We start from the raw sequence: 13,845 nt of genomic DNA, 5'->3' as shown, positions 1-13,845 counted from the left end.
TCATCTCACCACATGCACACAGTGGACATGCACATGATGTGTATGTTTGCAACTCATCTGCACAATAAAAACATGGACTTTTGACCTAGTATTTCATAGAATCATAGAATGTCCTGAGTTGGAAGGACCCAAAGGATCATGGAGTGCAACTCCTGTCCCTGCACAGGACACCTCACAGGTCACCCCGTGTGTCTGAGGACGTTATCCAGTCTCTTCTTGAACACTGTCAGGTTGGGGCCATGACACCTCCCTGGGGAGTGTCCAGCACTTCTGGGTGAAGAACCTTTTCCTCATGTCCAACCTGACCCTCCCATGTCACACCATTCTTCCATTCCCTGGGCTCTGTCATTGGTCACCAGAGAGAATACATCAGAACCTTCCCCTCCTTCTCCCCTTGTGAGGAAGCTGTAGCCACCACGAGGTCTCCTCTGAGTCTTTTCTTCAGCTCTGATGCTCAGTAACCCCTTGGTTTGCAGATTTTTTTTCTGCAGATATACCATGTTGAAAAACGTGTCCACGGGAAAGACTCATTGAATCATAGAGTCAGTCAGGTTTGAAGAGAGCCCTGAACATCTTCTTCCTTCACTCTCCTTCCCAAAGCAGGGTGACCAGGTGAGGTTCTTCAAGTTCTTCGCTCAGCCTTGCATCATCTCCATCACAGCACAGAAGGGACAATAAAGACCTTCAGCAGTTTTGGCCCAAATGCTGGTCACTGGGGGATGACACACTAACTGCACAGAGGACACTGCATCGCAGATGATATTTGGGCTTGACGTTTCAGTGAACTTCCCACCAAGCATCCACTTCTTCAGCACAAACAGCATCAATCGGGCTATAAGGACACCATGGGAGACCATGTCCAAGGCCTGGCACAATTTCATACACACAACATGCCTGTCTTTCCCCTGCCCATTTTGGTTCACAAGTCTCTTTCTTGTCCTCCAAGTGCCTGCAGATGGCTGCAGGAGGACTTGTCCCGTCACCTTCCCAGGGACAGAGACAAGCTGAGCAGCCTGTGATTCTCCCCATTCTCCTTCCTGCCTTTCTTGAAGATGGGTTTGACGGATGCCAGGACCTCCTCAATTGCACTGTCACACCTGTCACACACAGAAATGTCAGGGTTGTGCCAGGTGTCCATAGCTGAGTTGGCTTTGTGGACTCTCATCTGAGGCAGAATCATAGTATCATAGAATACTCTGATAGGAAGAGAGCCTTGGGATCATTGAGTCCAACCACAGCTCTCACACTAAACCATGTCCCTGAGAACCCCATCTAAGCACCTTTAAACCCCTGCAGGGGTGGTGACTCCCCCATTGCCCTGGGCAGCCTGTTCCAATGCCTGACAACCCTTTCCAGGAAATATTTTTTCCTAATATCCAATCTAAACCTCCCCTGGTGCAATTTGGGGCCATTTCCTCCTGTCCTATCACTTGCTACGTGGGAGAAGAGACTAACCCCCTCCATGTTCAACCTCCTTTCAGGCAGTTGTAGATAGCGATAAGGTTTCCCCCAGCCTCGTGTTCTCCAGGCTGAACAGCCCCAGCTCCCTCAACCGCTCCTCATCACACTTGTGCTCCAGACACTGAGCATCTTTGTCACCTCCTCTGCACTCTCTCTAGTACCTCAATGTCCTTCTTGAGATGAGGGGCCAAAAACTGAACACAGGATTCAAGGTGCAGCCTCACCAGTGTTGAGTACAACAGCACAATCACTTCTCTAGTCCTGCTGGCCACACTATTCCTGATACAAGCCAGGAAGCTGTTGGTCATTTTGGCCACCTGGAAACATGCTGGCTCCTGTTCAGCCACTGTCAGTCAACATCCACAGATCCCTTTCCACCAGGCAGCTTTCCAGACACTCTTTCCTGAGCCTGTAGCGTTCATAAAGTTGTCGTGACCCAAGTGTAGGAACCAGCACTTGGCCTTGTTAAACCTCAGACAACTGGCCTCAGCCCAATGATCCAGCCACTCCAGATCCCTAAGTATGGCCATCCTCATGTCCCACGTCATGAGGAATGGACATGGGGACCTCAGTTCACGGCAGCACATCCAAGTGCTGCATTCAGGCCTGCATGGAACCTGCAGGAATAGCTGATGGTGTTTGTACTGAGTCGGGTTCATCTTATGTACATGATATGCATGCTCATATCTCATCCATACAGTGGAAACATTGGCTTCTGACTTACTCATTCAGTGTCCTTGTGTTGAGGGATGAACAACCTCTCTCAGCTGGGGAGAAGGGCCAGTGCAGGAAAAGGTGGTTTTGAGGGGCTGGTCTGTGGTGACTGTCCTGGGCCAGTTTCCCCAAGTTGTCCCATGAACATGGGCACACACCAGCCCTGGCTCTGCTGGTGCTTCAGGGCTCTCCCAGGAGGCCTGGCTGGGAGAGGACACTGCTGTGTGCCAGCCCTGCACACTCACACACTTCAGCCGTTCACTGGTATTTTCTTCTCTGGGGCATTTGCCAGTTCAGCCCTCCCACCCCCTCCTGAATTGTGCCACCCCCCTGCCCTCTCCCCAGCCCAGCCCGGCAGAGCAGCCACACTGGAACTGGAACTGGTCCCACAGCAGTGGGGACCAGTGAGAATGAAGGACAGTGAGAATGTTCATCCAGCTGGCAAGCTGAGTGGGTCTCAGTGCAGGCAGCTTGCAGACCCAGGTCCAGACTGGCTCCCCAGCACAGCATGAGGCATTTGGCCTTGGAGATCCTCAGGAAGGTCCTGCGGCCACAGTGCCAGGGCCACCTGCTCCAAGCTGCCCCCTGCAGCAAAGGGTTTCTCTTTCCGTGTCTTTCCTGCACACATACAGTGCCCCACTCTTCTCCTGGAACATCCCGTCTCCCCACAGAGCCCTTTCCCAAGAGAGCTGATCTGTGCTGACCTGGCCAGCCGTTCCTGCCCCCCTTCCCACGCTCCATACAGCTCTGACCTGGCGGTGCTGCTCTGCAGAGTAAGTGGGCTGTGGTGCCCAGGGCCATGGGGTGAGTCCACAGGCTCATGCTGGTCAGGGTGGGACGAAGACCCAGCTCAGGGTGGCTCCTGCTCACTCCCCCTCAGCACACAGACATGGCTCCTGCAGCCCCAGAGATCCCAGAGAGAGGATTTTGGGCAAACAAGGCACTGCAGGGTCCTTTATTTCATTTATACACACAGAGACTACAGCTCCTTATTTACACAAAGACTATGGGACACACCAGACAGACAGATATGGACACAGCCATGAGAAGACAAATAATTTGCTTGTGGATAGCATTAATACAAGCAAGAAAAACAAATGCCAAAGAGAAAAACAAAAAAAAAAAAAAAAAAAAACAACAACAACAACAACACAAAAGCTACAGAACTCAGGTTGAACAAGTAATGCGTTATATTACAAGTGACATGCAGAAGCAGAAGGTCACTTCATTACAGCTTTTGAAAAGCGAACAGTCAGCACTTTCCTTATAGACTCCTTGAGTTCCCTGTTCCTCATGCTGTAGATGAGGGGGTTCACTGCTGGAGGCACCACCGAGTACAGAAAGGACATTCCCAGGACCAGGGTTGGGGAGGAAATGGAGGGGGGCTTCAGGTGGGCAAAGATGATAGTGCTGACAAAGAGAGAAACCACGACCAGGTGAGGGAGGCAGGTGGAAAAGGCTTTGTGCCGTCCCTGCTCAGAGGGGATCCTCAGCACGGCCCTCAAGATCTGCACATAGGACACCACAATGAAAATTAAACACATAGAAATTAAACAGGCACTAAAAACAATAAGCCCAAGTTCCCTAAGGTAGGAGTGTGAGCATGAGAGCTTGAGGATCTGGGGGATTTCACAGAAGAACTGGCCCAGGGCATTGCCCTTGCACAGGGGCAGTGAAAATGTATTGGCCGTGTGCAGCAGAGCACTGAGAAACCCAGTGGCCCAGGCAGCTGCTGCCATGTGGACACAAGCTCTGCTGCCCAGGAGGGTCCCATAGTGCAGGGGTTTGCAGATGGCAACGTAGCGGTCGTACGACATGATGGTGAGCATAGAATATTCTGCTACTAACAAGAATGCAAATGAAAAGAGTTGTGCAGCACAACCCAAGTATGATATGGCCCTGGCATTCCACAAAGAGTTGGCCATGGACTTGGGGACAGTGGTGGAGATGCAGCCCAGGTCGAGGAGGGCGAGGTTAAGCAGGAAGAAGTACATGGGGGTGTGCAGGTGCTGGTCCCAGGCTATGGTGGTGATGATGAGGCCGTTGCCCAGGAGGGCAGCCAGGTAGATGCCCAGGAAGAGCCAGAAGTGCAAGAGCTGCAGCTCCCGTGTGTCTGTGAACGGCAGGAGGAGGAACTGGGTGATGGAGCTGCTGTTGGACATTTGCTTTTCCTGAGCACGGGGCGCTGTCATGAGAAAAAAAGAGACAGTGAGAAGCCAGGGCAGAGTTCTCTGACAAAAATCAAACCAACTCCCATAGACCCTCCCCTGTCACACACAGACACTCTTGTGTATTTCTAGGAGAACCTTTTTCAGCACTGTGGCTGCAGCCCTGCTTGGGGCTGGAAAATGTGCAACCAAGAGCAGGGCCTGTGCCCATGGGCCGTCGATAAGTCAGCCCAGCTGGGCAGAAGTGGGGCCATGGGAACGGTGGGGACTGTCCTGGTTCTGCTAATACAGAAGGGCTGTCAGCACTTTCTTTCCGAGTGATAGGAAACAGAGATGTTGAAGGCAGTTTAAGAGTTCCAGGTTTTTTTACACCTCCCTCCATATTCACTGCAGAGTGTTGTTGGGTGTCAGAAACCCTCAGCATTTCTGCTGCACTCAGGGAGAACAGAGCGAGTCCTGCGAGACCAGAGGGTGCCTGTGGGTCACTGCAGAGTGAGGGCAGCTGCTCTGTCCCTCTGTCTTGCTCCAACTGCCCTGGGCTGGCACCTTTCTGAGATGGAGGCTGATCACACTCCCATGTTACCCTGAAAAGCCACCAGGCACTGCTGAGAGCAGAGGGACCCACCTCAGACCATGACAGGTCTCACCCTTTCCCAAGGTCTCAGCGCACAACGTTTAGCCCAGGACACACACGGCTCATTCCCAGCCCCACAGACTGCATTGCCCACAGCCCACAGGTCAGAGCAAAGCTGGGACACGTGTGCCCATGGACACACCTGCAGGAAAGGACCCACAAGATCAGGCTGTGACTCTGCAGCTGAAACTGCCATCCCCAGAGAGCCTGACAGCAAGAACAAGATCCCAACAGCAGGGACCCAGAGCAGGGGAGCAAGAAGGACAATGCGGTGAGGGTGGGGGTGAGAAAGGCCAGGGCAGAGGCAGCCGGGCACTCAGACAGCGTCACCCTTCCCCAGTTGTGCAGCCACCTCCCAGACACCAACACTGCCGGGCAGCTGCTCTCAGCCCCTGTGCTCTGCAGAGGAACTGCAGCTCTGGCTGCACAGGAGCTGCTTCATGCCTTGGAGCCCCCGGCCCTGAGGGCAGAGGCTTTGCTGGGTGGGACAGGAGGCCAGGGGGCTGCTCACAGGAGGGATCTGCACTGCAGGGCGTCACAGGGACTTTTCTCTCTTCTCCCTCCCATAACCATTCCGGTTTGGTTTCCTCTCATTTCTGATCATTTCCCTGCTGCCTGGAGATTCTCCCCCTGGGAGGTGTTTCCCTGTCCATGTCTGTTCCCTGTCAGTGCTCACAGACCATCCCACCCTCTGTGCCCTCCCCCTGGCCCTACAGATCCTGCCTGTTCACAGGGCACTGCCTGGGGGCATCTTCCTGTCTGCAGGCTGGAAAACAGGACAGGTCAGACTAAGTGTAAGGTGTCCAGCAAAGGTGATGCTGGTTCTGCACAGGCAGAGGAGAGGCAAGGCATGCCAGGATTCTCTTGAAGACCTACTGAAGTTCATGTGTCTCAAGTATTTGTTTAAAATTAAAACCTGCCTAATCACCACCCATTCCCCAGAGTAGAAGACTGAAAATACAGACTCAGGGAGGTTCCTTATCTTTGCAGTACTCTTTGTCTTCTTCTTCTCCTTGAAACCTCCTCTTGTCCATATTCTGGAATGAGCTGGAGCTGTGAGCAGCCCCGACCCACGGAGAACCCAGCAGCAGAAGGACCCTGCCCTGCCGGGGGTCGCTCCTTCCCCCACATCTTCTCCCCTCAGTGTTGCTGGGATCTCCCGGGCAGGCTGAGCGCTGACCCTGGCAGGCGGCAGAGTCCCTGCCCGACACAGCCCTGGGGTGCAGGGACCCTGCTCTGCAGGACAGCCCTGGGCACCCATCCTGCACATTGACATTTACACCCATAGCCACCCTGGGCAGAACGCAGCATTCACGTCTTGTCACTGACAGTGCAGAAGGCAACCCGTGCTCTGCAGCACATCCTCTCCTCTGATCAGAGAACCTCTGAGAGCTGTACTTACATCTCTCGCAGGCTCTGCAATGTGACAGCTTTCTGAGACCCTACTATGATTTGCAGGTTCAATGTCCTGCAGCCACAGGCTTCATATCTGAGAGGATTTCATTTCCAGTGACCTCTCAGCATCCTCCCAGCCCAGACTGCGTTTCCCTCTCTGTGCCTGGCTCCTGTGCCCTCGGTGCTGCAGGCAGAGCCCTCAGCCCTGCTGCGTGTGCAGAGGAGCTGCTCCTGGGCAGAGCTGTCTCTCTGCAGCACTGCCGCTGCCATGAGCTCCCTGTGTCCCAGGAGCCCAGCCCAGCTCAGCAGCACAGGAGCAGCCCATGATGTCCCTTTCTCTGTCCCCTCTGGGCTCCCTCCAGGTGTCCCTGGGGCTCCAGGGGCACATCCTTTAAGACAACCTGAAGTAATCAGTAATGTTAGTTGTGTCTGCTCTACAGAGACAATTCTTGCCAGCGTTGTATTCTTGCTAGTAAAAAATAAACTGGTATGAGAATATTCCAGGTGTGGTCTCCTCAGGGCAGAGCAGAGGGGCAGGAGAACCTCTCTGACCTACTGACCACCCCCTTCTAACCCACCCCAGGTCCCATTGGCTTCCTGGCCACAAGGGCCCAGTGCTGGCTCATGGTCACCCTGCTGTCCCCAGGACCCCCAGGTCCCTTTCCCCTACGCTGCTCTCCAACAGGTCCTTCCCCAACTTATACTGGAACCTGGGGTTCTTCTTGCCCAGTTGTAATACTCTACACTTGCCCTTGTTCTATTTCATTAAATGTTTCCCTGCCCAGCTCTCCAGCCTGTCCAGGTCTCTGATGGCAGCACAGCTTCCAGTGTCACCCACTCCTCCCAGCTTGGTGTCACCAGCAAACTTGCTGCCAGTCACTCTATTCCCTCATCCAAGTCACTGATGAATTTATTGAATAGTACCAGCCCCAGTACTTCCCCCTGAGGCTCTGCACTGGATACAGGATCAACTGACTCTGCCCCATTGACCACGACTCTCTGGCTTCTTCCCTTCAGCCAGTTCACAGTCACCTCACTCCCCGCTCACCCAGACTCCCCCAGTTTAGCTGTGAGGATGCTGTGGGAGACTGTGTCAAAGGCTTTACTGAAGTCAAGGTAGACCACATCCACTGTTTTGTCATCATGTATCCACCTCCTTATGTCTTCATAAAAGTCAATGAAGTTGGTCAAGCACAACTTCCACTTAGTGAAGCCATGTTGACTACCCCTAATGACCCTCTTATCCCTGATATGCCTTGAGACGGCACCAAGGAGAAGTCGTTCCATCACTTTCCCAGGGATGGAGGTGAGGCTGACCGGTCTAGAGTTCCCCGGGTCCTCCTTCTTGCCCTTTTTGAAGACTGCAGTGACATTTGCTTTCCTCCAGCCCTCAGGCACCTCTCCCATTTGCCACAACTTAGCAAAGATGATGGAGAGCAGCCCAGCAATGACCTCAGCCAGCTCCCTCAGCACCCGCGGGTGCATCCCATCCGGACCCATGGATTTATGGATTTACCTTCAAGCAGCCTTGCCCACGGGATGTCCCCCAGCAATTGCCTGAAGAGGCCCAAGTTTGCCCTGCTGAAATCCAGGGTTGCAATTCTGCTTGCTATCCTGCTCCTGCCACACGGGATCCTGAAATCCACCATCTCATGGTCGCTGCAGCCAAGGCAGCCCTTAGTCTTTACCGCCTCAACCAGCCCCTCCCACGAACCCCTCCAGTGCTCCCAGTAACCCCCACTAAGCCCTCCAGTGCTCCCACTAATGCTCCCACTAACCCCTCCAGTGCTCCCAGTAACCGTCCAGTGCTCCCAGAAACCCCCACTAAACCCTCCAGTGCTCCCAGTAACCCGTCCAGTGCTCCCACTAATGCTCCCACTAACCCCTCCAGTGCTCCCAGTAACCGTCCAGTGCTCCCAGAAACCCCCACTAAACCCTCCAGTGCTCCCAGTAACCCGTCCAGTGCTCCCAGTAATGCTCCCACTAACCCCTCCAGTGCCCCCAGTAACCCCCACTAACCTCTCCAGTGCACCCACTAACCCTCCAGTGCTCCCAGTAACCCCCATTAAGCACTCCAGTGCTCCCAGTAACCCTCCCACTAACCCCTCCAGTACTCCCAGTAACCCCTCCAGTGCTCCCAGTAATGCTCCCACTTACCCCTCCATTGCTCCCAGTAACCCTTCCAGTGCTGGGGTTAGCACTGGAGGGGTTAGTGAGAGTTACTGGGAGCACTGGAGGGGTTAGTCGGACCATTACTGGGAGCACTTGAGGGGTGAGTGAGGGTTACTGGGAGCACTGGAGGTGTTACTGGGAGGGTTACTGGGAGCACTGGAGGGGTTAGTGGGAGCATTACTGGGAGCACTGGAAGGGTTAGTGGGGGTTACTGGGGGCACTGGAAGGGTCAGTGGGAACATTACTGGGAGCACTGGAGGGGCTAGTGTGAGGGTTACTAGGAGCACTGGAGGTTTACTGGGAACACTGGAGGGGTTAATGGGAGCATTACTGGGAGTGCAGTATGTGCTAGAGGGTTTAATGGGAGCACAGAAAGTTACTGGGTGCACTGGAGGTGTTAGTGCGAGCGTTACTGGGAGCAATGGAGTGGTTAGTGGGGATTACTGCGGGTACTCGAGGGCTGACTGGGAGCATTACTGGGAGCACTGGAGGGGTTAGTGGGGGTTACTAGAAGCACTGGAGGTTTACTGCGAGCACTGGAGGGGTTAGTGGGAACATCACTGGGAGCACTGGATCGCTTAGTGGGGGTTACTGGGGTCACTGGAGGGGTGAGGAGGAACATTACTGGGAGCATTGGAGGGGTTAGTGAGAGCATTACTGGGAATACTGGAGGGGTTACTGGGAGCACTGGAAGGGTTGGGGGGGTTACATGGAGCACTGGAGGGGTTACTAGGAGCATTACTGCAAGTACTGGAGGGGTTACTGGGAGCACTGGACGGGTAAGTGGGACCATTACTGGGAGCACTGGAGGGGTTAGTGGGAGTATTACTGGGAGTACTGGATGGGTCAGTGCGACGGTTACTGGGAGCACTGGGGGGTTAGTGGGGATTACTGGGAGCACTTGAGGAGTTAGTGGGGGTTTCTGGGGGTACAGGATGGGTCAGTGGGAGGGTTAATGGGAGCACTGGAGGGGTTAGTGGGGGTTACTGGGAGTACTGGATGGGGTAGTGGGAGCAATACTGGAAGTACTGGATGAGTTAATGGGAGCACTGGAGGGGTTAGTGGGAGCATTACACAGAGCACTGGAGGGGATAGTGGGGTTTATTGGGAGCACTGGAGGGGTTAGTTGGAGCATTACTGGGAGTACTGGAGGGGTTAGTGGGGGTTACTTGGAGCACTGGAGGGGTTAGTGGGAGCATTACTGGGAGCACTAGAGAGGTTAGTGGGGCTTACTGGGTGTACTGGATGGTGACTGGGAGCACTGGAAGGGTGAGTGGGAGCATAACTGTGGCACTGGAGGGGTTAGTCAGGGTTACTTGGAGCACTGGAGGGGTTAGTGGGAGTATTACTGGGAGCACTGGAGGGGTCAGTGGGGGTTACTGGAAGCACCGTAGGGTTTAGTGGGTGTTACTGGGGGTACTGGAGGGGTGAGTGGGAGCATTACTGGGAGCACTGAAGTGGTTACTGGGAGCAGTGCAGGGGTTAGTGGGAGCATTCCTGGGAGCACTTGAGGGGTTACGGGGTCACTGGATGGTTTAGAAGGGGTTACTGGGGGCACTGCAGGGTTACTGTGAGCACCGGACGGGTTAGTGGGAGCATTACTAGGAGCACTGGAAGGGTTAGCGGGGGTTACTGGGGGTACTGAAGGGGTGAGTGTGAGCATTACTGGGACTACTGGGGGGGTTACTGGGGGTTACTGGGAGCACTGGAGGCATTACTGGGAGCACTGGAGGGGTTGCTTGGAGGGTTACTGGGAGCACTGGAGGGGTTAGTGGGGGTTACTTGGAGCACTGGAGGGGCTAGTGGGGGCTACTGGGGGTACTGGAATGGTGAGTAGGAGCATTACTGGGAGCACTGGAAGGGTAACTGGGAGCAGTGGAGGGGTTAGTGGGAGCATTACTGGGAGCACTGGAGGGGTTAGTGGGGTTACTGGAAGCACTGGAGGGATTAGTGCGTGTTACTGAGGGCACTGGAGGGGTGAGTGGGAGCATTACTGGGAGCACTGGAGGGGTTAGTGGGAGGGTTATTGGGAGCACTGGAGGGGTTAGTGGGGGTAACTGGGAGCACTGGAGGGTTAGTGGGAGCACTGGAGGTTTAAGTGGGAGAATTACTGGGAGCACTGCGGGGTTAGTGGGGGTTTCTGGGGGCACTGAAGGGGTGAGTGGGAGCATTACTGGGAACACTGGTGGAGTTACTGGGAGCACTGGAGGGGCTAGTTTGAGGTTACAGGGAGCACTGGAGGGGTTAGTGGGATCATTACTGGAAGCACTGGAGGGGTTAGTGGGGGTTACTGGGGGCACTGGAGGGGTTAGTGGGAGCATTACTGGGAGCACTGGACGGGTTAATGTTTGTTACTGGGGGCACTGGAGGGATGAGTTGGAGCACTGGAGGGGTTAGTGGGAGGGTTACTGGGACCACTGGAGTGATTAGTGGGCATTACTGGCAGCACTGGAGGGTTAATCGTTGCATTGGAGGGGTTAGTGGGGGTTACTGGGGGCACTGGAGGGGTGAGTGGGAGCATTACTGGGAGCAGTGGAGAGGTTAGAGGGGGTTATTGGGAGTACTGGAGGGGTTAGTGGGACCATTACTGGGAGCACTGGAGGGGTTAGCGGGGGCTACTGGGGTACTGAAGGGTTGAGTGGGAGCATTATTTGGAGCACTGGAGGGTTTAGGGAGGGTTTCTGGGAGCACTGGAAGGTTACTGGGAGCACTGGAGGGGTTAGTGGGAGGGTTATTGGGAGCAATGGAGGGGTTAGTGGGGGTTACTAGGAGCACTGGAGGGTTAGTGGGAGCACTGGAGGTTTAAGTGGGACAATTACTGGGAGCACTGGAGGAGTTAGTGGGGGTTACTGGAGGCACTGGAGGGGTGTGTGGGAGCATTACTGGGAACACTGGAGGAGTTACTGGTAGCACTGGAGGGGCTAGTGTGAGGGTTACTGGGAGTACTGGAGGGTCCGGTGGGAGGGTTACTGGGAGCACTTGAGGGGTTATTGGGGGTTACTGGAAGCACTGGAGGGATTAGTGGGAGTTACTGGGAGCACTGGAGGGTTAGTGGGAGCACTGGAGGTTTAAGTGGAAGAATTACTGGGAGCACTGGAGGGGTTAGTGGGGGCATTACTGGGAACACTGGAGGAGTTACTGCGAGCATTGGAGGGTCTAGTGTGAGGGTTACTGGGAGCACTGGAAAGGTTAGTGGGGGTTACTGGAAGCACTGGAGGGTTACTGGGAGCAGTAGAGGGGCTAGTGGGAGCATTACTGGGAGCAATGGAGTGGTTAGTGGGGGTTACTTGTAGCACTGGAGGGGTTAGTGGGGACTACTGGGGGTAATGGAGGGGTGACTGGGAGCATTACTGGGAGTTCTGGAAGGGTTACTGGAAGCACTGGAGGGGTTAGTAGGAGCATTAGTGGGAGCACTTCAGGGGTTACTGTGAGCAGTGGATGGTTTAGTGGGGGTTACTGGGAGCACTGGAGGGTTACTGGGAACACTGGACGGGTTAGTGGGATCATTACTGGGAGCACTGGAGGGGTTAGTGGTGGTTACTGTGGGTACTGGAGGGGTGAGTGTGAGCATTCCTTGGAGTACTTGAGGGGTTAGTGGGCGTTACTGGGTGCACTGGAGGTTTTACTGGGAGCACTGGACGGGTTAGTGTGGGATAATGGGGGTACTGGAGGGGTTAGTGGGAGCATTACTGGGAGCACTGGAGGGGTTAGTGGAGGTTACTTGGAGCACGGGAGGAGTTAGTGGGAGCATTACTGGGAGCACTGGAGGGGGTAGTGGGGGTTACTGGGAGCACTGGAGGGTGACTGGGAGCACTGGAGGGGTTAGTGGGAGCATAACTAGGGCCACTGGAGGGGTTAGTCGGGGTTACGTGGAGCACTGGAGGGGTTAGTGGGAGGGTTATTGGGAGCAATGGAGGGGTTAGTGGGGGTTACTGGGGGCACTGCAGGGGTGATTAGGAACATTACTGGGAACACTGGAGGGTTACTGGGAGCACTGGAGGGGTTAGTGGGAGCATAACTGGGAGCAGTGGAGGGGTTAATGGGGGCACTGGATTGGTGAGTGGGTGCATTACTGGGAGGACTTCAGGGGTTCCTGGGAGAGCTGAATTGTTTAGTGGGGGATACAGGGAGCACTGAAGTGTTACTGGGAGCACTGGAGGGCTTAGTGAGAGTATTACTGGGAGCACTGGAGGGGTTAGTGGAGTTTACTGGGGGTACTGGAGGGGTGAGTGGGGGCATTACTGGGAGCAGTGGAGGGGTTAGTGGGAGGGTTACTGGGAGCACTGGAGTGCTTAATGGGGGTTACTGGGAGCACTGGAGGGTTAGTGGGTGCAGTGGAGGGGTTAGCGGGGAATACTGGGGTACTGGAGGGGTGAGTGGGAGCATTACTGGGAGCACTGGAAGGGTTACTGGGAGCAATGGAGGGGTAAGTGGGAGCATTACTGGGAGCACTGGAGGGGTTACTGGGAGTACTGGAGTGGTTAGTGGGAGGGTTACTGGGAGCACTGGAGTGCTTAATGGGGGTTACTGGGAGCACTGGAGGGTTAGTGGGTGCACTGGAGGGGTTAGTGGGGGTTACTGGGGGCACTGGAGGGCTTAGTGGGAGCATTACTGGGAGCACAGGAGGGGTTACTGGGAGCACTGGAGGGTTTAGTGGGGGTTTCTGGGAGTACTGGACGGTTACTGGGAGCACTGGAGGGGTTAGTGTGAGCATTAGTGGGAGCACTGGAGGGGTTAGTGGGGGTTACTGGGAGCACTGGAGGGGTTCGTGGGAGCATTACAGGGAGTACTGGAGGGATCAGTGGGAGGGTTACTGGGAGCACTGGAAGGGTTAGTGGGAGGGTTACTGGGAGCATGGGAGGGGTCAGTGGGAGGGTTACTGGGAGCACTGGCAGCATTAGGGTGATACTGCTGTGGGGTCCATCACAACCCACCAGCTCAGGGTGAGGACGTTGCCGAGGCCTCTCCAGCAGCTGAGAGCGGCCTCAGTCACAGGCCCTGCTTGTCGTGGGGGTTTGAACTGCCCTGATGTTTCTGGAAGGATGACTCAGCCAGACACAGTCCAGGAGGTTCAGCAAGTGCATCCATGGGAACTTCCTGATGCAAAGGGTGGAGGAGCCGACCAGGAGAGGAGCTGCTGGACCTCATCCTCACTAACAAGGAGGGGCTGGTTGAGGCGGGAAAGGTTGAGGGCTGCCTTGGCTGCAGCCACCAGGAGATGGTGGAGTTCAGGATCTCGTGTGGCAGGAGCAGGATAGCGAGCAGAATTGCAACCCTGGATTTCAGCAGGGCAAACTTGGG

The sequence above is a fragment of the Streptopelia decaocto genome, assembly GCF_964273445.1.
Source record: "Streptopelia decaocto genome assembly, chromosome: 21".
Lineage (NCBI taxonomy): Eukaryota > Metazoa > Chordata > Aves > Columbiformes > Columbidae > Streptopelia > Streptopelia decaocto.
Note: the sequence above shows the minus strand (reverse complement) of the source record.